Source organism: Lepeophtheirus salmonis, chromosome 4 (assembly GCF_016086655.4).
Source record: "Lepeophtheirus salmonis chromosome 4, UVic_Lsal_1.4, whole genome shotgun sequence".
Classification (NCBI taxonomy): domain Eukaryota; kingdom Metazoa; phylum Arthropoda; class Copepoda; order Siphonostomatoida; family Caligidae; genus Lepeophtheirus; species Lepeophtheirus salmonis.
The window spans coordinates 24,698,698-24,721,915 of record NC_052134.2 but is presented as its reverse complement, the minus strand read 5'-3'; the positions used below and the strand labels follow the sequence as shown (position 1 = coordinate 24,721,915).

The 23,218-nt window shown below is 33.1% G+C and overlaps 2 long non-coding RNA genes across 2 annotated transcripts; one reads left to right on the top strand and one right to left on the bottom strand.

Annotated features, from left to right (window-relative positions):
• Positions 1–470: 470 nt before the first annotated feature.
• Positions 471–5,401, top strand: LOC139905181 (uncharacterized). The gene is made up of 2 exons (XR_011779737.1): positions 471–1,858; positions 1,929–5,401. It is a non-coding gene; the product is annotated as an uncharacterized lncRNA (long non-coding RNA).
• An 11,021-nt stretch (positions 5,402–16,422) lies between these two features.
• Positions 16,423–17,378, bottom strand: LOC139905180 (uncharacterized). Its single transcript, XR_011779734.1, has 2 exons — positions 16,828–17,378; positions 16,423–16,767 (listed from the first exon to the last, which is right to left on the bottom strand). It is a non-coding gene; the product is annotated as an uncharacterized lncRNA (long non-coding RNA).
• Positions 17,379–23,218: the final 5,840 nt, after the last annotated feature.

Sequence of the window (23,218 nt, the reverse complement as noted above, 5' to 3'; positions counted from 1 at the left end):
CTAAGACTCTTATACTTCGAAGAAGACCGACGAATGGTTATCCGAGAACCTCCCCTACTACTGGGACAAAGATGCCTGGCACCCGGCTTCCCTGATGTAAATCCCCTGCACTTTTTTAGGAGGTATGCTTATGAGGGACACTAATAGGCCCATCTCATAGGCAGAACGAATTTCTCATCGCCTCCATCATGGAAGTGTTCATCAAGATCCAGTGGGAGTACCTACACCCATGACCACTGCCACCTGGAGATTACCGTTTCTGCTAACTGTAATTCTTTTAACGATAACAATACATATTAATAATTATCGTTAGAAAATTTCAAGAGTCTACTATAATTTTTACCTGAGATAATTAGTGTTGTGTTAAATGTTAAAAACCCGCGTCAATAGCGATTGCTTCCTGCATATAAAAATAAATGAATCAAATATGCTATAAATTGAAGAACGTCAACACCATCTACACTAATACAGGTATAAATATTTATACCAAAATGCTTGAAAATATTCAACTTCTGATAATTATAAGTTTAAGGATATGCATATTTGTAGTATCCCATTCATAAGAAATATCACGGTAAATTAATGTTGTCTAATACATTAAACAAGTAAAATTTCTTTTTTACCATATTTCATTAATTCGTATAAATGGATTTGATTACATACATTTTATAAGTATAATTAAGTCACGCATCAAATACATTGGAAATGTATTTAGAACTGTCATCTAAATAGTTTTTCCTCTTAGAAATATATCATATAATAATACAAATTTACGTTTTTTATAAATAACTTGGACCATGAATTAATTAGTATGTCTATAGTATAACAATTTTAAAGCATAAAAAGAGTAGTGACGAATATAAGTGAGATCATTAAGGAGTCAAAGAAGTTTAATTAAATTAATCAATTAAAGTATTCATTTATGTTCTCATAAAAATTGATTTTTAATCTATGGATAAATTAATTTCAAAGAACACAAAATTTTTAAATTGATTAAATGAAAATGTCTCAAATTGAGTACCTATTTAAAAATAATATCAATAAAACAAATATTTAGTGAGAATTTGTCTTAGTAATATCCTAGAGAATGTGATTTTATATTTGGTCCGTAAGCATTCATTAAAGAAAACATTAGGCCATTATATTAACTTCAATGATATGCCTTGACTCTTGGATGAGTACTCTTTGGTCAAAGAAGAGCACTCCAGTGTCTTAGAAATCATAATGGTTTTGGTTCTTATGTCCTATAAACAAATTATATAAGGATTACACTTCATAAGTTTTTTAAATCAAAGCAGTCAGATCTTTCTGTCTCTTCCAACACTTGAGTTAAGCGAAATATTTTGAATGATTCCATGATTATAAATAATTAAACCGTATTTAAGTATTTAACTGTTCTTCTGTTGTAAACAATTCCTCTTCTACGGCTTTATCATCCTTATGTAGTGAGTGACATCCTTCTTGAATTCTCCTAACGTTTTTTACGTATCATGTTTCGATTCCTTTATGTTTTGAAAGTTCAGCGTTAAAATATTCCTCTATCCTCAACCATATCTTGTCCTCTTTCTTTTGACATATTTTCTTTTCCAGTTTTCTGATTGGAAATTCTGACCATTTTATTCAGCTATTGGGACAGCTGTTTGAAAAATAACTAGCCATAAATATTTTGCATATGATTTAGACTGAACAGGATTCTGGTCTTGCAACCCTTTATGGGGAGAAAACATTGTATCATACACTTGGGGACTAAACTCAAAACAAAGTTCCCATTCCTTAGGCAATTCAATTTTCGCATATGGAAGACACTTACTTTTGCTTGGCTCACAATAGTTCCGTACTTCGCCAAAATCTTCATGAGGTAAATAAATGGTAAAATTTTTCTCCCAAAAGAACTAATTTCCAGAAGTATCTCTACGTTGAGTTTTTAGGCTTTTTATAATTCCTTTGATAGCACAAAAACCGTCATAGGATTTTATCAATATATATTCATCATTTACCCGAGATAAAGCAACATAAATATCCAGCCCCTAACATGTTGAGTCGTAGAATAAAATTTGTAAGTGAATTCCATCGAGTTATTTAAATTTTAAAAATCAGATTTTGAGTTGTTAAAATTTTCTCCGACTTCACATCTATCAAAGCAGGACTATATTTGGTCCATTTATACTGTAAATTTCAACAAAGTTGTTGAACGCTACGCTGGAACAAATAATTTCAAGTAGTGTTAATAGGTTATTCTCAAGAGTTTGGATACGACCAAATGAGTATAAATCGTAACATATTAAGTTAGTTTATTTTCAAATCTTTATTACAAATAGAAGCATGATTTTTAATTTCTAATTAATATATTTGGTCAAAATCTATTTTATGTTTAGTACAGCAAACACCACGTCTTGATGGTTTGACAATTCTTTTATTTCTCTTTTGAAAGTTCAAACATAATCTTAGCCTTGATTAGGTTAGGTACAACCCAATGATAATACAGTAATGATGTGTCGTTTGTATTTTTGAGGCAATTTTTGTGTAAAAATCAATTACGTCATTGAAACATTAAAGCCGTTTCAATAGCAGTAGTAATTATACAATACATATTTAATTAACATATGTAATAAATCATCAATGCCTTTGAAGTAAAAATGGAAAGGAAGAATAAAAAAACTATTTGTGCCGTTGCTTCATGCAATTCTCCAAATGGAATTACTTACATTGGATTCCCTGAGGATTCTATTTTTCGTGATATATGGATACAAGTTTGCAGAAGGAGCGACAATATGCTTCAGTTTCCCAAAATCTGTTCCAGTCATTTTACTGATGAAAATTATGAGAGAGATTTGAAGAATGCATTTTTGGGAAAGGCCGCTGGGAACAAACTAAAGATGGATGCCATTCTGAGTTTGAAACTGTTCAACTCTGTGGTGGATGATGGAGATCCTAATCCTCGTGAGGATGAAAGAGGTGAAAGATTGGCTAAGGGACAGAGGAGAAAAATGCTTCATCAAGTCATGAGATAAGTTGAAACTAAAGCCAAAGAAGATTCCATTTTTGACAAAACCAAGAGTGTTGAAGTGAAACTTGAAATGGCAACTACAGGATGCCAGACCGACAAGGATTTTGAGACTAAGTTGCTGAAAAACAAAATCAAAGTGTTGCAGAACCAGGTGCAATCACTTACAGAATCCCTCAATCTATATAAGAAGGCAAATGTAAGATTCAGTGATTGATCGCTCCTGATTATCTTTTGTCTCATCCACAGTAACAAAAATATCCTTCTCTTCGACTTTTTCTTTGATTTTGGAGATGACATCGTTAGCAACATACTCCATTTATTTAATGATGGTTCCTCGGGAAGGGACGGGTTTACCCGTGTATTTGTCCATAATTTTTTTGAATGATTAGCAATGGATAAGGATATATTACATGCAATAAGCATCTTTGTGAGATCAAAGTCAAAGTCTGACTTGATGTATTCATCGTTAAGCTGATTTTATAGATGAATATCCATACTCTTGTTACGAGATGAGGATAATGAGTGGCGTGTAATTCTAGACAGGGAACTAAAGGCACATTTAAATCGATAAATCCGACAAGCTATCTGTTTCTCATCCGGTAAGTATTTTCCAAATTCCTGGTCCTCCATTTTCAGAAATCCAGACAGAAGGCGACGTTATTTTAGGCATTTTATTCAGTTCTCTATCGACTATCACCATCTATTATTAGATTAATATTGAATAATAATAATAACGTTTTTGATAAAAGAAGATGTATACTATTTAAACAATGATGCCATGCGTATTTATTCCTTCCTCGTCGCACGCTTTTCTATTCTTACCAAAATTATCACCCTTAGCTATGCCTATGAGTCTTCGTTTATTATTTCCTCATGAAGAAAACTCTCAAAATGTTGCTAATTGTGTGGATTTAATCAACTCTTGGTTTGATGTTATGAACAGTCGTGGTCCTTACGATTCCAAGAATGGCGTTGGAAGTGGATTTGGAAAGTACCTTGAAAAGCAAAAAAAAAGGTTCTGGTGGACACCATCAAGATCATTTCATTCATGAGACAACTTCGGGTTACGAGCAACAAGAAAACAAAATTAAAACCGTATCAAAAAGGAATTATCATATCATCCAAGTATCTTATGAATTTGCATGGTGATCTTACTTCTCAAAATACCACCATTGAATATATTTAGTCGGCTCGATGTAATCAAGATATCCTTAAAAAAAAATTTCTGACGTATCCGAGGAATTGGTCGATTTCACCAGCATCCTAACTGTGGAATTTATGGATCGATTTCGTATACTAGTTATATCCAATACATCAAAATTTGCTGTTTCAACTGTCGATGCTAAATGTCAATTAGAAACTACATCATATGACTCCTCTATTTTGGATCAGATAAAAAGTACCCTTGATGAAATTTCTCTGGTAGATGAACCAGAAGAAAATAACTATGATGAAGATGATATTGACTTACGAAATGATATACAATTGCTGCTTGAAGAAGGTGAAATGATAGCTGAATACCCTAATACATATGAGTATGAAAATTGTAACCATGAAGATGAAGATAAGGACATTGATGATATTTTAGAAGATGAGGGTAACAAAATCAAAGATGATGAACTACTGGATCCATCAAAGGAATGTGGAAAGAAACATTGTTCACAATTTTTTTTATGAATTCTAGTTATTGTGTAGGTCATTTTGTCATGTACATACGTTGTGTAATATTTTATCATATTTAAATTGCACTGTTCAACAGCAAAAATGGATCAAGAATAACATATGCTCTACTTAGTAGAATTTGATCCATTGATTCCAAATATGGCCTTATTTTTTCTCTGTTTGCCTCATTGCTTTCAGAAAAAGGCAATACATTTTTTGGTTTTGGCTATATACTTTTTTAAGCGTTTGGCATTGAAGATAAATATAAATTATATTAATATATTTCAAAACGAATATTAAAAAATTCCAAAACTATTTTGCAAATGCATGTATTATTCTTATCACTCTAATTATATTTGTTTAAAGTTGAAAATAAGTCTTTTTTTAAGAGGCTCAGAGATTCAAGGCGAATATATTCAAAAAGTTTATAACGAACAACGAAATAATCGATGCAATTATAACCAAGGCGCTATTTATTATACATTTCGAACTGTCAAAGGAAATAACATTACTGGAATTACGCCGATTGTGAAATTGTATTATAATGTTTTAAACAAATTAGTTTGATTTTTATTCCTTCACTATTGTTGTTCTAAACTTCTTATAATAGTCTTGCTCTCAGTAGGCTTTTTTTTCTCATGATTTTTTTTGTTTTTGACACCTATTGTTTTTTTTGAATTGTTGTATGTCAAATAAAATTGCTTGTATATTATGGACAAGAAAAAATTAGAAGAGTAGAATTTACTTGGCAGACAGAAATATTGACAAAAGAAAAGCACATTTTCTGTAAGAGTCTAAAATCATCTTCCACATTCAATAACAAAAGAGACCTACAAGTAATAAAGAAATATGCAATGAGATTGAGATTTCCAGGTTATATAATTATCCCTATTGATTATTCATAACAAACTTCACCTTATAAACCACGATAAATTGGAACTATCTTAAAATTCAACCTGCTTGATAAAAATGGAATTTGAAGTGGATTTGTTAATATGAAAAAGTTAGACATGATATTAAACAATGAATTTATTCAACGTGCCTCCCTCAGTAGCCACCATCTTCTCCATCCTGCCCCTAAAGGATTTTCATGCCCTGATGACTTCCGCGGAATCGACAGCATTCCACTCCCTCGTAATGGAGCCCTTCAGGGCTGCGATGCTCTGGTGGCTGACTTTGCACACCTCCCTCTCCAACTTTCCCTACCAGTAGTAATCACACGGATTGAGGTCGGTGAGTTGGAGGGCCAGGTATTGCGATCCCAGAAAATGATGTCGTGGGAGTTGAAGAGGTTAGTGGTCCTCATGGTGATGTGTGCGGGCGCGGAGTCTTGTTGGAATATGAACTCCCTCCCAGCGGCCGTATCCTTCATCCAAGGGATGACGAACTCCTCCATGGCTTCGCAGTACCTTATTGCGTTAACCCTTTCCTTGGGATTGAAGAAGAAAGGAGGCATCACCTCACCGGTGCTACAGATGACACCCGGGGTCATCACGGAGGCCAGGAACTTTGTGGTGAAGAGTGCAGGGACCTCTTCTCTCTCCATGGCAAGCCACCTGTCATTCTGGACGTTGTAGCTTCTGTCGACAGTCCAGTTCTTCTCGACGGAGAAGAAGATGATTCTTCCTCCATGGCTCTTCAGGTAATTGAGGAGACGCTTACCCTTGGTGAGCCTGGTGGCCTTCATGGATGCTGTGAGGATGTGTTGTTTGGCCATTCGGTATGATCTGTGCCCGATGTCCTCATTCACAGCCTTGGATACCAGCTCCTTGTTCACTCCACGGTTCTTGACCAACCTGGACAAGGAAGTCTCCGGCGAAGCCTTGATGGACTTCCAGAGGCCTTCAAGGAAGCGGGGAGTGCGGATTCGGTCACTTCTCATGTTGTGGGCCTTGTGGCAGACCTTCCCCTCAACCTCCCAGGCGTTGAAGACCATGTACACCGTGGTATTGGGGTAGTTAAGAAGCTTGTAGATAGCAGAGGGCCTGTGTCCCGCGCGAGCCAATTCGAGGATGGCGTCTCTCCTTGCTTTTTCCATGATGACTATTGTTTGTTGTCAAAACAATTGTGGTGGAAGTTATAGTGTATTGTTTATGCAACCTTTTATATTAGTATGATTTAACCCCGAAAATCCACATTATGGTTCTGGATGAAGTTTAAAGTAGTTCCAATTTATCGTGGACACCCTGTAGATAGCATGAATATCAATGTGATTGAGATGAGTGATTTCTTCGTTAAAAACATAAAGGACACTGAAGAACTCTTATTAATGAAATTGTTTTTCTTAGAGTAGGAAACAAAACAGAGTTGACTTAAGGAGGTCTCAATAGTTTCGATGAAGGAGGTGTGGACGGAGGATGAGAACTACCGCTGTTCCTCACTGTATCCTTTAGTTGATTATTTTATCCTTTTATGGAACTCCTTAGTTGTTATAGAAGTATACGGTGATTCTGTAGAAGATCTAGAGTAAAATATGTATTTTTAATCATGAAGTAAATTATTCACAAGGGGAGAAGTCAATATCACATACCTTAATGTGAAAGGATATATGCAGTCTTACAATGAACGATCTTTCCATTAAGGAAGATGATACCCATGAGCACCTGCAAGGTACAAAGAGGCTATGTCCCTTGAACAAAACATGAAGTTGGAATAAAGTATCAGAAGGCGAGGATATCTAAATGAAAAAATATGAACTCCTAGGAAGGATGGCTAGATACAGACTTAAAAATTGCAATCCATGCGTTGAGAAATTTATAAAGGTATTTAATTAATTATACTAATATTCAACATTACACTAAATTAGGTGGCAAGCTATAGATTTTTGATTTGAGGGAGACGTTATTACAACAATGATTTGGCAAATATTGAACAAAAAAAGTTAAAAAAATGCACGTAACAACCTTTTTTAAATCTCAAAACATTTATTTATTCGCACTTTTTGCCAAGCCTTCCTAATCAGTCATTTATGCGCCTGGCGGGCAGACTGTGTTAACGCTATATTAGTATAACATATATCAGCTCAGATAATTTTTTTCTTCTGATAGGACTGTACTGATTTATAAAAAAGGACGAGCATGAAATAGAGCTCTAGTTTCGAGTAATTGACGAGTTCGGGGTTGTATTTAGCTTTTTATAAGCATGTACCAAGTTTTTTAGTTTCTTAATGAAACTCGAGTTCTCATTGGCGATTTTTATATCACTAACTTTAACAATAACATTTTGAAATTAAAAAAAAAAGAAATTGTAACTGATTGTTTGTAAAATTGATCGGAATTTTCTTTCAAATATCAATGAAAAGCACCCACATATGATAATATTTAATACTGGTAAACAATTAATACAAGAGAGAACAATTCGGAATATATGAATATTTTTTATTCCACCAAAAATAATTAAAAAATATTTTTCAACTTTATTGCGGAATGGTCTCAACTAAACTCATTTTGATACTAAAATGATCAAGTTTGTACCATGCAGGTATGTTAAAAACAGGGAATGCTCTAATCTTTTTTCTCCCCCATGTATTAAGTTGCTCAAACAGTTGATCGAAAAAAAAGTTGCGTGACGCATAAAACACCATAAATATATACATCTTTTAAATTTGATGACTTTTTCCTAAAAAGATTACAAAAACTTTACCCCAAATAATGTTTTAGAGGTCTAAACCGTATTGACGTTGCAAAAAAAGTTCCAATATACAGCTTCATGTAATAGTCTAATAGAATAAAATGACTTCAAAATTGGTTTCGATTTTTTGGGTCAAAAATGATCCTTCTTATTAATATCATTTTTTTTTAACTTAAGGAAGCTGGAACATTTATCTATTCATTCGTGAAAAAATATATATGGTGTTTATGTATTTCACTAGTGCATAAGTGTTTTATTTGCTCCTTCGTGATTATCATTGTTTGTGGTTTTAAGACTCTTTTTTTGGTGAAAAAAACATCAGTGTATTTGTAAGACTCCTCTTCAGTCCTCCTGATTCATCTTATTCGTACAAACCTCACCTATCGCGTTGAAACCCGTCTCTGACTAATAAACTCCAGCACAAATTAACTGACTTTTTTCCTCCGAAAATCTCTAATGATGTAAAGGCCAATATGGGACTCTCTACAATTTTGTCATTGAATATAAGGGGAGGAGGAGATAGACGAGTTAGACATGGTCTTATGAATCATCTGTTGAATTTAAAACATGATAACCTATGTTTGCAAGATGTTGGGATTCCGGTGTCCTCATCCTGCTTGGGAAATTGTCCCCTGTGTCTGCCATCTTTATTTCATAATTTTTTTTCTTGTTCAGGTAAGAGAGGAGTGATAACTTTTGTTTCCAAAAGAGTTCCAAAGCCACTATTTGCAAAAGAATATACGATCGACAGTCATTGTCATAAAATTATTGTTACCGTGTCTGTCTGTACTTTTTCAGTCATCAATGTGTATGGGCCAAATTCCAAGTCGTTGACTTTTTTTCAGTCTATTATTGATTCCCAAACTACTGACAATTCCCGAATGCTTTTGATTGTAGATTTCAATGTAGATCTGGATAAGCCAGCGAGCTCTTATCCACATCCACTCAATTTCCCGAAGAAAGGAGACCCTCAAAAGTTGAAGTATTTACCAAGGCTAACATCGTAAATTATATAAAGGAGGATTTCAAGAATTCCAACGCATCGGGTCCGGATGGCCTTTGTTGGTGAATTTTCTCTCTCGCTCCTGAAGAAATTGCGCCATATCTTTTAAAAGTAAGAAAATCCAAGGAGAAGTCTGGAAAAATGCCCCTTTTTCTTACAAAAGGAAAGATAGCTCTTATACCCAAAAAGGGCGATGGCACTGATTTAAATCACTGTAGGCCCATCACAGTTTTAAATGTAGCTTACAGAATATTTTCTGGTGTTTTAGCTAAGCAAATTGAACCCATTTGAAACCAAATCATTAAAAGATGAACAAAAAGGTTTCATGAGAAATAGAAAAATTATGGATATTTCACAAAATGTAGCTACACCAATTGAATCTCTTAATAGGGGTAGCCAGTTTGATGCATTGATTGCAATTGATTTTTACAAAGCATTTGACTCTGTACGTCACCGCCACATTATGAGATCTGTTAAAACGTTACTCAACAAACGTTTTTTTAATCCTATCAGAGCTTTACTCGCTAACGTCTCTTCCATAATTTCATTGGATGGTAGAATGAGTGAACCCAATCTATTAAGAAAGAGCTGTAAAAAGGATGTCCAGTTGCCCCCTTGCTATTTATATCTGCCATCGTTGAACTAACAAGGACAATTTCGAAAAAGTATTTAGGATTTGGTGTCTCTTTTTGTGGGACTCAACATGTAATTGACATATATGCTATGCTGACAAAATCTGCCGCTTAAAAAACAACACCAACTACAAGCTTATTTTATAATATTTATTGATAAAATAAAAATGAATATTTTTATTTGGATATAGAGCAGCTATCTATTCAATGTAGCCACCGTCTGCGACCAAAACCCGCTTAATGCGGCTACGAAACCGAGAACATGAATTTTGGATCTGCGCTGCTTCTATCTCACTGAATTTATCCTTGATGCAGGTGACGAGGGACTGCTTGGAGTTATGGGAGGAGCGGTTGGTCATGTTCTTCACGTAGGATCGGACAAAGTAGTCCAACAGGCTCAAATCCAGTGATGAGGGAGGCCAAGAGGAGAAGGGCATGAACGCAAAAGCATTGCTTTTCAGCCATTCTTGCGTCTGCTTAGCTTTGTGGGCCGGAGCCGAATCCTGCTGCCACATCCGCGGCCTGTCGCTGATAACAGACTTGCCATGGCTCTCATGGAACGCTGGGGGTTCTCGTCAATGATGTCCCTGACCTTGTCGATGAAGGTGACGTCCTGCACAATCCTGGTGCTCTTCTCCTCCTTCTTCTTCCTGTAAAGATCGTCCATCGTGTCTGATGACTTCTTCAGCTGCTTCCTGAGACTTCTGACCGTTCTAACTGGCATTGACAGAAGGCCAGAGATGTCACCATTGCTTAATTTCATGTGATCACTAAGCATAATCTGAATAGCAGCGCACCTACGATCTCTCTCATTGAACATAATGACTTTTCTTGGGCACTTAAAATGATGCTATCGCTACAATAACTGAAGCCTATGACCCTAGAAAAATTTTAACACCAAAATCAGACGGATCAAACATCAGCTGATGGAGGAATGTCGTCTTTAAAATGTAGCAGATTTTGTCCATGCATCCTGTAATAGTAAAATAATAATAAAATATATTAAATATTGATGTAAAAATATCCTCCGAATTCTTTGTTGTCTCCAAGTAGTAATAAAAATATTTTTAAAATATAAGTCCATCCTTTGATTTAATTTATACTAGTGTAAAAATAGATGCACTGGCCTGTCCCCCGAAAAGCCTTAACCATAAAACTGTTTTAATAAAAAATTGATGAATATGGTTAATAAAATACGATTATTAAGTAAATTACAACACTTCCTTTTCTCCATCTCGTATAATCGCTATTTAAGTGCGCTCTCTTTTCTTTAGTACTCCTTGACTAATCTGGGAGCATTGAATAAGTCTCATTCAAGACTCCGATGTTTTTTTAATCCTTCAAATAACAGCAATTACTTTTCTTGGGAGTTATTTCCAATTCGTCCTTTTGTCAATGAGTATGGCAGTTCTGCAAACTTTTTTGATTGACATACCAATAGATAAAAGATGGAAATTAGTTTCCTCTTTAAAGTTAAAAAAAGAGTGCTCGACACCATCTGGACCTGACGTTATATCCTGCTTGAAAAACCTACCAACACATTTTAAAATTCTTGTATAGGTGAAAAATTGAAAAAAAAATTTATTCCCTAAGATCCTAAAATACTGACAATATCCTGAAAAAGTTTTCGGAAAGCCTCCAAAACATCTGATGTCTTAGGTTTGTATTTTACTCTGTACATAATCCTCTTTATTGAAGACTGAAGAGTAATCTTTACATTGCAACTTTTTAAGGCGATACGTTGAACTATTTTATCTTCTGTTTTTCTCTCCATTTCTTCCTTCGAGATCTTAAAATTATGAGTGCATTACTCACATTAGAATGAAATTTAGAATAGGAAACCATTGTCTAAATCTTCATCTACACTTTCTTGCAGTTTTGGAAGTCTACTTTTAGAATAGTAAAAAAATTTCGATTTTGATCGAAAACTAAGCCCATTGAGAGTTCCTACAACACGTTTGGCACAAAAATTACAAATGTAAAAACGAGTCAATCTACTTCTCATTCGACTCATAAAAACATAATTTCCGAGAACCTATTTTGGTAATTTAAATTTATTGGGTGATCTAGGGGATGTACTTTAAGACGAATAATTTTATTGTCAGAGGATGTTTCTAGACGATAAAAAGCCTTCTTTATCCTCGATTATACGGACAAAGTAACAAAAACTAAATCAATCCTTTGAGAAAGTTGCCCATATCCAGGATATTGTATTTCATTAATTGAAAAACTTCAGTACATCTATCAGCTTTAGTTGAGATATAAGTCTCTTAGGCATATACTTGTTTGGATTAAAATTGTGTTCTTTATCTAAATCTAAATTGAACTCCCCAATCAATATCACAGATGTTAAATCCCATTTCTGGGAGTTTCTGAGAGTTAATAATATAGTGATAAAAGAAAGCGAACCTCTGGTTGGGACAATCAGCATTTATAATCTCGAAACTTGACCCGTCTAGAGTACGATAATTTTAGATAATAATAATAAAACTCTCTTTTTGTTGTCAGAGCTTGAAAAAAACAACTATTAAATGGCATAGAGAGGGAGAAAGGAAATCTTACTCTTTTTTGTCGTTACTCACAGGATTTACAAAAAAAAGTCATAGATTTTAGATTGGTTTCCTGGCTTGAACAAAAATTTCAAAGTATTAATAAACATTCAAAGGAATCTAGACTAATCTTACTTCTTTTCGACTGTTTTTTCCACCTTCCAGAGGAGTAGTGTTAACTGATGAGGCCGAACGAGTACGACACTTGCATGCTGACTAAGTGTGGTTTACAGAGACAATGGTTTAAAAGGTTAATGTCCTCGTTTTTTTACTTCCCTAAAACATACCATGCTTGATTTTTCTATATCATCGACATTACTAGTCTCTGCTATAAGCTTTTTCGTCTATATCTCCACAAGTTCTCTGATACATTGCTTGCTATATATATTTTCATTATCACTGATTACTACTTTTTACTACTTCTTTCAGACAAGCTAGTCTCCAAAGGGAAAGATCATGGAATCACTGTCCCGTCTAAAATATTTTTGGTTTGATTCATGTAATTCATCATAAGTGCTTTTCTTTGAATGAATCTAAAACTACTTGCAATGTTTCCTCATATTCTTGCAAATTAATTCATATGTTCATACAGTTGAGTTTAATATTACCAAAGCTAAAGTAGCTCCTTTAAACCTTAATTTAATTAGACAATCATCTTTACGGACAATCTGGGGAATATCTAAGTGGCCCCCAATTTTCACTACATATTCCCTATTCCCTCACATCCCTTTATAGGTTTGATATTTACAATCAGCCAATCTGTTGGAGGGATTCTTTTTGGGACAGTGACCAGTTATTTCTTTAAATTGTTTTACCAAAAAAAATAAAAAAATAACTTACTTTCATATAAACCATAACTGAGACAGTATTAATCAACATAATAATAAACATGTTTTACTTGTTAAAACTTATTTAATCAATTTGTCTCATCTTTAAATTAACAACTATGGCATTGCTCTTGGCACTTTTCAAAGAATAAGGGTTTATTCCCTTAAGTTACCCCATTGGGATACTTAGAGTAAAAATAGGCCTGTACATAACCAAATCTAGGATAACCGAAATGATTACTATTCGGTAACATCGATATGCCGTAAATTGTCTTGCCTAATAGGAGATCCCTCCTTGTTTTCTTTGAGAAACAAAAAGTTTCCTACCTAAACCTTTTATAACTACCTAAATGTATTAATATTCTTTCCTTTAATTTTTTACTCCTTTCACCTACACCTAACACTCTCGAATGAAGTTTTTGGGTTTGGCATCGAAGGGTGAATTTTCTTTCCCTAAGCTGCTGTCATTATAATTTAATTCCTTAGAAGTCACTTTTTTTCTACTACTTATAAGCTTTCATTGATAACCAACTTGTTTATTGCATGTTACGGAGAGTAACTGTTGTAACCAACTTTTGGCTTTATTCAACTATATCTCCAATCTATATTAATAACATTAGTTACAACAAAGCAACCAATAACAATAATAAATATATATATATGTACAACCTTTATTCCATAACTAGGACAAAGGGCAAAGTCCGCCGATGTATACAAACCTTGTGTTTATCTAACTGATATCATACACGTATCTCATATATAATAAGCGGAATAATTCCAATTTATATAACATTCCCCCCTAGCAAAAATCCTCAATAATCTAGATATCTTCGATTTCTTTTTGATTTTATTAACACATAACCATATGTTGACTCAGATTCTTTACTAAGGGGTTGTTCTTCGATTTTTTTATTTCCTTTTTGAGATCCTCCAATATCTTATATTTGTTGTTTATTAATTTTATTTTCTGTAGAACCATGATAAAGATCTATCGTGCTCTGTTCATGTAGAGCTAAATTATTTAAAGAAACAGTTCTGTATCATCTTCACGAAGACACTCACCAGCATAATCTAGGTTTGTTGAGATGAAATCTATTTAATCAACCAAAGGTTCGTACTTGCTTTGTCGCACATATCTCTTCATTTACACTTTCCCAGGATTCAGTAACCAAGACAGAGTTGTTGAGCCTCTTGCCAATGTCTTGACAAGTGAAGCATGAATATTCATACATGATTGTCAAAATGTACCTGTCTGAAGATATGGAAATAGGTTAAGGCTCCATTCCAATCTGCTCCACAGTTTGGGTTGCCTTGCCTTATGTCTTTATAAAAGATTGGCTTAAGTTTCAGATATACTTTACACATATTTACTATTCCTCTGATCTCTTCTAGGGAATAGGGTAGATTCTTAGACAGGGCACAGTGAGCCAATCCACTAATTCCAAGATGAGCTAGATTTTCATGTAAGATCATCAATTGTTTGAGTTGAAGCACATATTCAGGAAAATAACTCTACAGTAACGTTTTTCTTGCCTGATCTATATCTAATATCGTATGAAAAACACGAAAGTCTCAATTGAAGAATTTTATCATTTTTTATTCTACTGAGTATTTTGCCTTGAACATAAAAAAGACTCTCATCTGTGATTGCAATAAAGTGTTTTCCTATCAGGAAATAACGTCACATACTTATAGCCTCTACGATAAGATAAGTTTCTTTTTCTATAGATGAATGTCTTCTTCTTTTTTTAAATATAGACCTGCTCCGATTGCAAATTTTGAAGCATCTGTGTTCACTGCCATTAACACTTCAGGGTCTATTGCAGCAAGAATTTAATTTGCAATTTCTTTTTTTTATTGTATTGAAGGCTTCATAGTCTTCTTTCCAATCGGATTGCGATTGATAATTGTAAGTGGTTTTAGGTTTTCAAAAAAATTATAAACATTTTTGGAATAGTGAGCAGACATTCGTAGTACTGGTCGTAATGTAGAAATAGTTTATGGCAATGGAGTACTCAATGATGGACGTATTCTATCGGGATCCGGATGAATAGATTGTTTTTATATTAAACATCCAGCAAAGTTATGTTTACTTTTTTCTTCATTAATTACATTTTTAACGTCTTGTTTGAATTTGATTAAATTATTTGACAAGATTCTTCATAATTCGCACATACAGTAATATCATCTATGTATGCATACGTGCATTCCAATTTTTCAGTAGAAATTATAAAATCTATAAATCTTGGGAAACCAGACACTCCATTGGTACCACCAAAAGAAATTTTTGTAAATTGATAAAGTTTCCCTCAAACTTCAAAATTTGTTAAAATCTTCTCTTTTTTTTACAGCTATCTGATGATAGGCTCTTTTTAGATCAATTGTGCTGAATACCAAATGTCTGGCAATCTTATTTAATAGGTCACCAATCCTTGGCAGTGGATATGCATATAACAAAATATATATTTTAATAGTTTGAGAAAAAATGATCACAAGTCGTTTTTATGACGATCGTTTGTAGTAAGAAAGACCTGAGCCCCCATAATTGGAATATCAGCAGATAATGCGGCTCCAAACAAAAAATTATTTTATTTAAAGTTGAATAAAAACATTTGGAAAGAATCAATTCGAAACCCAGCATCCCAAGAAAAGCCAATATTCCTTATTTTTGATAGCACTCATAATTTTAAAAACTGCTTTCAAAGAATAAGAAAATTAAAATTTCCAAAATTTATGGATCTCCAAATAGGATTTCTCAATTTCTATCATCTAATATAATTATACAAAATGGAAGAAACAAAGCTAACTAAGTTAGCTCACAAACTTCATGATAAAGCTTTGTTTCCATCTTCAATTGAAAAACAAATTATTCTATGTTTCATGGAAGTACTATTGGAGCATTGAATTAATACTCATTTAATAATCCTGAATGGTTAAATACCAAAAACTATTTAATTTTAATTAGAAAATACTGGAATATTGTGAATTGGAGGAAACTGTTGCGTCTTGACGAGGGAGAGACGCAAGCTTATTTATAATAGGAGAGATCCAGGATGACCGGGAGAGATGAGAGGAAGAAGGACGTGGAGGAATGATACTACACTAGATCATGTGTGTTCTAATTATACTCTAAATATATTTACATAAGACGACACTATTTATAATACATAAAACTCAGTACTTAAATACATAAAAGAATATACAGGAAGATAAAAACCAGAAAGGACATATTAAATACATAACATCACCCCCCAAGCACCAAATCCATGGCGGTGCTTAAACAGGTTCCTCTCCATGAACAGCAGCCTATAGATCCGCTCCATCCATGTCCAGGCGAGGACAAAGCATTCTTCCTTGTATTTTAAAAGTTTATCTCCATAGACGTGCCGTGCTCTCAGCATGCGCACCGGAGAAAGGAGAACAATACTCCTCATAAAGGTTTCAAGGACCCGAGCACCTTGCTCGTCCCTGGGAGAAATAATATTCACCCTTGTTGAAGTTTTAAGGATCCGAGCACCCTGCTCGTCCCTGGGAGAAACAACACTCACCCTTGTCGAGGTTTTAAGGACCCGAGCACCCTGCTCGTCCCTGGGAGACATCTTGCTCGATGTACCCTCATCCAACTCGGGATGATCCACAAGAGAGACCGTTCCACATCCATCAACCAATGATGTGAACGGGAGAGTAGGAACAGAGGAGAACCAAAATTGTGTAGGAATAAATCCATTGTTAATTATGTGGTCCCGGACCCGGACACACACTTCACTTCTTGAAAGTGACCAAGGTTCTCTTCCTTCCTCCACGAGGCCCAAACATAGGCACAGTCCATATTGCTCCGCCTTCCGTAGACAAACGAGCGTTCTCCCCATCGACGAAAAAGGGCTACCCAACTCCAACAGGGCTAGCTTCGCCGACGATCCCACAGCAGGGAGGTCACGTGATCCTGATCCCATCCTCGTCGCCAATGTTGCGTCTTGACGAACGAGAGAGTCAAACTTCTTTATAAGGTGGAGATATTCAGGATGACCGGGAGACATGAGGAGAAGAATTCACGTGGAGGAATAATGTTACACTGTTCATATGATCAAGTGTATTCTAACTATACTCTAAATATATTTACATAAGACGACACTATTTATAATACATAAAACTCAGTACTTAAATACATAAAAGAATATACAGGAAGATAAAAACCAGAAAGGACATATTAAATACATAACAGAAACCAAGTGCTGGTACACGTAAACGTGATTCTTCTAAGGAACCATTACTTTAAACCATGAGAATTATGATTTTTTAATTTTTTTTTTTTGGCATGGTTAACTCAGTGGAAAATTGAAAGGAAAGTTCACAAGATGGGGTTCACATCGGAAAGATTTGCAGCTCTTAAGCTCTCAGCTAAGTCACTTATTGGAATAACTTTATATTTAATTCAAGAATGTAGTTTTAAACATGTTCTTCTTGGACAATTCTAAAGTGATTTACTCAGGAGCAAGATATGCATCTATCGGGTGCTAATTAGTTTGTTTCAGTGCGCCAAATTTTTGAAGCTGAAAAAAAGCTACGAATTCTATCTCTTTCCCGATTTAATTCTTTCAATTTGAATCAAATCAAGCAAATTGGCAATCATAAAGATGTATTATTTGAAGCTCAAAATTCGTATTCTAAGGATCTAGATAGTATCCTTAATTTACAGAAGAAGAAAATAGTGATGAAGCTCTCATTTTTTATATATCTGGCTTTTTATCTAGATATCTTTCAAGAAAATTGAAATGTGATAGGTAGTGTTCGATGCTAGTTTCTTCGAAGGATCCTCCTACTATATTAGCTGGAAGTTCAACTAATGATGAACTGAACAAAAGAAGATCTAATTTTCTTCGTTTGGTCAAACGAGGCGTGCCTCCATCAGATCTTACTTTTACCATGGGAGAACAGGCTTGGATAATTTTTAATCTGATATCAAATACTAATTAAGTAAATTATATTCTTATGGAAAATAATAATCCTGGATTTCTCTTTAGTGAAATATGTTACGCTTTTGTTAAATATTCTAGTTTTTCTAGCTAACTAACAACTAAATGTTTCAATGGGCATTTGTCTAAAGATGTTCTCAAATCTTTTTCGAGGAAAATGTTCAATATTTTTGCCAAAAATTTACTAAAGAAATTAATAACTGTAATCATATTGCAAAGTAGCCAACAAATTCCAAAGAATCAATGACAAAAAAAAAATATATAAAAAATTATCGTCAGAAAGTTCTTAAATATATCGTTATATTTATTATTTTTTATTTATTTATTATAAGTTAGTTATTATGAAAATTGTTAATGCTATTATTTGTATTAAAAAATATGAGGAAATTGCTGAAATTTGTATACTCACTTTTTTTGAAACATTAAACATTATTTTGCCCCTATGTTACTCTTATTTATTATTGTACACATAAAATAAAAGTTTACTCATACGGGAAAAGGAAAAAATGCCGTTTTTATTCTACGTATCTGAAATTCCATGTATGAGCAAACAAGACACATGAATTATACCACATCTTTGCAAAGTTGATTACTTCCCAAAGTTCCATGAGTTGAAGTGAAGCGACTCGGACTCCGAAAGACTCCATAGATACTTGGCTAGAGTTAGAATCCGAGTAGAGATTTAACAGTGAATCGGATATTGGAAGTATCAATGGAATAGATGTATCATATCGCAGAACTGGGTCCATTATATTCCTTCTCTAGACGGAGTTGGAAACCCGAAACACAGACAAAAAACGTAGGGAGGATTCTTCTTTTTCTAATTTCTTCTTCCAATTTATGTACTGTGTATCTGTTCCTCCCTCTATTCGTTCTCATAAAATAATATGAGATCCTTTATCTCAAGGATGACCAAATGATCAGGGATTCCCTGCATACAAGAGTAGGTACGTTGTAATTTGGAATTTATCCACCCAAGAGATAATCATTCAAAAGAATTTGCACTCTTATGTATATATTTCTCCTATGTTTTTGCAATTTCTTGGTATCTAAAATTAAGAAAAATGATTCGAATAAGGTCTGAATTTTTGTTTTTGTTTTGTAACTTGTCTGAATTTATTCTTTTAACCCAGCTAATGTTCAATGTTCTCCTAAAAATCTCTGTGATTCTATTGGAAAAATTTCTGTGAAAGGGGAATATCGCAAATGATGAACAATTTTCGGTAGAATTTTTTGGTTTCACATGTATATTTTTTCAAGTTTTTTAAATCCTAAATGGTACTGTCACCTCGACCGCTTTGTTAATTATATTTAACATGTTATCCCCGTTATAGTGTAATCCTTCTTCCTCATTATTACATGAAAATGTTATACTCAACAGTGACACTGAGTCAACGTATAATTACGAAGAAAACACTTTGATAAGTTCATTTCCTATATATGTAAGGATTTATGTCTTTAATAGGCTGATCTTAAATCCAGATTCCTTTCGGAAACTCGTAAAGAAGGTTGAACTTCGTCCTGTGAAACAGTAATAAATACAAAGAAGTTGAGATAGTATTATCCTCGATGACTTCTTACCTATTTTGAGACATTTGATTAATGGATTAGAAATCCTTTTTCATTTGGCAGAATAATAGCTATAATGTAGGAAATATTAGGTCCCCCGTTTACGTCCTCTATTTTTTTCTTATTATTTCGAGGCAGGTCGATTATTGAGAAAAATAACTTTGCCACTTTTGAAATGTAATTATATGGCAGTGAAGTCCTGCATTCTATATTGACACTATGGCAAAAAAACATTCCATAGGTATTATCAAATCCTTGGTTTCTCCTGTTTTTCGATGAATCAATCAATTTCCTATTTTTGACAATTAAGCAGATATTTCGTACAGTATTTCTTAAATGTCCTGTCATTCCACACTGAAAGAAATCAGTATGATTTTTTTCTTTCTATTAGATATTAAAGCTTGTTGATAATCGTTCATCATTTAAAAAATCGTGCATTAACGATAAATGAATTAAAAAAAGGAAAATAAATGACAAAAAATATACTTTTAAATTGTTTATTGTTGATTTAGAATAAATTATCTCAGATCAATATTTTTTAATATCTTCTACAATACAATTGTTTATTAATTTTTTCACAAAGTACTTCAATTTCTCTCTATAGATGTATTTTCACATAAACATAGAGTATTAATGAACTAATTGGATATTTTTTGGGAGTACATAACACGTCCCAATATTTTACGGAAAAAATCCATTTATTAAATTTAAATAGTAGAATTTATACCTATTTTAAAAAAAAATCTGATATAATCACGAAAATGTTATTTATGTATGACTGATTTTTTGACATATTTGGATAGCTTAATCTCATTAATATTTTTTTCCATAAAAATATGACAAATGCTTAAAAAAAATGGTCTTCTTAACTTATGTTACGTCATTGTGGTAATTTTTTAGTTCTTCAATCCCATTTGTAGAGTGTGAGATAGACCTTTCGCTTACAAGTTTATAGTAGGATATGTTGCAACATCATTCATCTTTTCTCTCAAGATATTAAACGTTGTAACATTTGACGAGAATCAACTTACATTAATAATGTCTTGTACCTTTTAACATACATTAAGGGCCAAAAATTACTTTTTTCCACCATTTTTCCTTAGAGATTTAAAAAAGCAAGAAAGGCCCCAAAAAACCTCATAACCGCCTATAATTTATTTAAATCAGTATTTGACGCCTTACCTACTTTCAATACTAATATTTACTCTTCCTAAAAAAATAATGAGAGCTTAGGAAGCTGTTGATAGCACTAACCAACAAAAAATTAGACTCACTCAACACTCTACGATTCTTTTTTTTTTCTAATAATAATTGTCCGCTTTCTAATTAGTCTAGTTTAAGCTATCAGAGAATCACACCCATTCTCAGCCAACCAATTTTGACCTAGATTCCCTGTATAGAGATGTCAAATTGGGATCCAGAATTGGAAGATGTATTTGGCAATGATGAGGATAAGAAGGTATTCCAATATATTCTGGACAGCTTTGAAAATCCCAATAATTCTCATTCTAAATCCCAGACATCAGATGACGAGGAATCAACACTTATCAATCCCTGGCATATTTTTAATGAGTATTAAATTTTACATTGATTTCATCATTCCTAGCCGAAAGCAATCACATTAATTTTGAATACATATGCAATTGTTGCAACGAAAAGACAGTGAAACTTAATTTAACTAACTGTACAGGCAATCAGTACATGAAAAGATTTCCCAAGGAAGTGTTTGCCACCTTCAATAATCTATTTCTATGCAATATTAGAAAGGGCTGACTGAATTTTTTCTCCTCAACTAACAAGATGCTTGAAAACCAACCATTTAAGTATTGTGAATTTCTTCTATGATTCTTCTGATAAGAAGCCATTTTAGGGTGACTCAGTCAACCGTGTATAAAATCGTACAGCTTTCTACGAAGGAACATAACGATAATATTCTGGATCCAGGACCAACGTGGATACCTTCAAGAACTGAAAGGCTCAGTTTCGGTGTTTCAAAGATAGTATATTTTTATTTTCGGGCCGTTTAGGAGAATGTTCACCCTATAAATCTATAATAATTTTATTCTGCAAGGATTTCGAAAAAGATGGTTCTTAAGTACATTAATATAAGTTATTTTAGGATAACACACACTTCATTTGTTTATAATTAATTTTTATTATTTTGAATAAATTAAAACGTTCAAAAAACAACAAAACTCCCTTGAGGGACGAAACCCGATAGTAAAATTTAAAAAAAAGGAAGAATAATAACGACCCCTTTAATGATTCTCTCAAGCAGTTCCCCCCCCAGGTTCTTTCACCAAAGTACCTAGAAACGTTTTTGAAACACCAAAGTATTTTAAAAACACAAAAGAATTTCACTTATGTGCAACTGGCCTCATATAAATAAATTATTAGAGCCTATAGAAGGACGTCTGTCAAAAGAAAAATTCTCTATTTTATCACATTTAATTTTTAATTTTCTTGATATTCTCTTTATCAGTTTCAATTTATATTATGAAAACTTTAAATTTAAACAATAATAATAAAAGGTCAAAATACAAGTAAATCATAGCTAAAAGGTACAATTGAAATAAACTTCATTTTATAATATTTTTAAATTTCGTAAGCTGTTGAAGTCCAGTACAAATTAGAAAGTAACAGTAACATGTAGATCACATGTAAAATAACGAGAAAATAGCTACTTGAATTTTGAACATATATAATTTAATAATTTAATTTCTGTGATAAATTACTAGTCACAGATTTTGTGGGACTAACTATATAAAAAATAACTGTGTATTTTAATTATATTTCATTGGTTTACGTTGTTCCTGCCTTCTTAGTTAATAATTTCTTTCTTTCCATTTATTAAGGTTTAAATAATGTTTTTTTTAAAATTTAATTTATTGATTAAATAGTTTAAAAAGTATACATGTTTAATTCAATATTTACATAGGTTGTTAAAGATTTGATATCATCGGAATGTGTAAAGGCAATTTTTGGCAAATAACTAAATATTTAATTAAATTGAAGATTAATAAAAAAAGTGATTATAAATTTAGCAAATATGATTTTTTTAAAGGTAACTTAGTGATATTATGTGGTCTTAAATATATCTAATATACAAATATTTTTGAGCTAACAAAAATTAAATTTGCTAATTTGTTTAAAAAAAATACAGAGATTAGTAATATATACAAATATTTATTGTGACTCATATATTTAAAATGTAGTTAGGAGGAAGGGGGCAACTTATAGAGAAAAGACGTATCATTTTTAATTTTCCATTTGAAAGACGTTACATTACATTCAAACATGTGTAAGCACTTTAGTGCCAAAATAAGTCATTCTTAGACGTCTTCTATCATACCAATTTTAAAACAA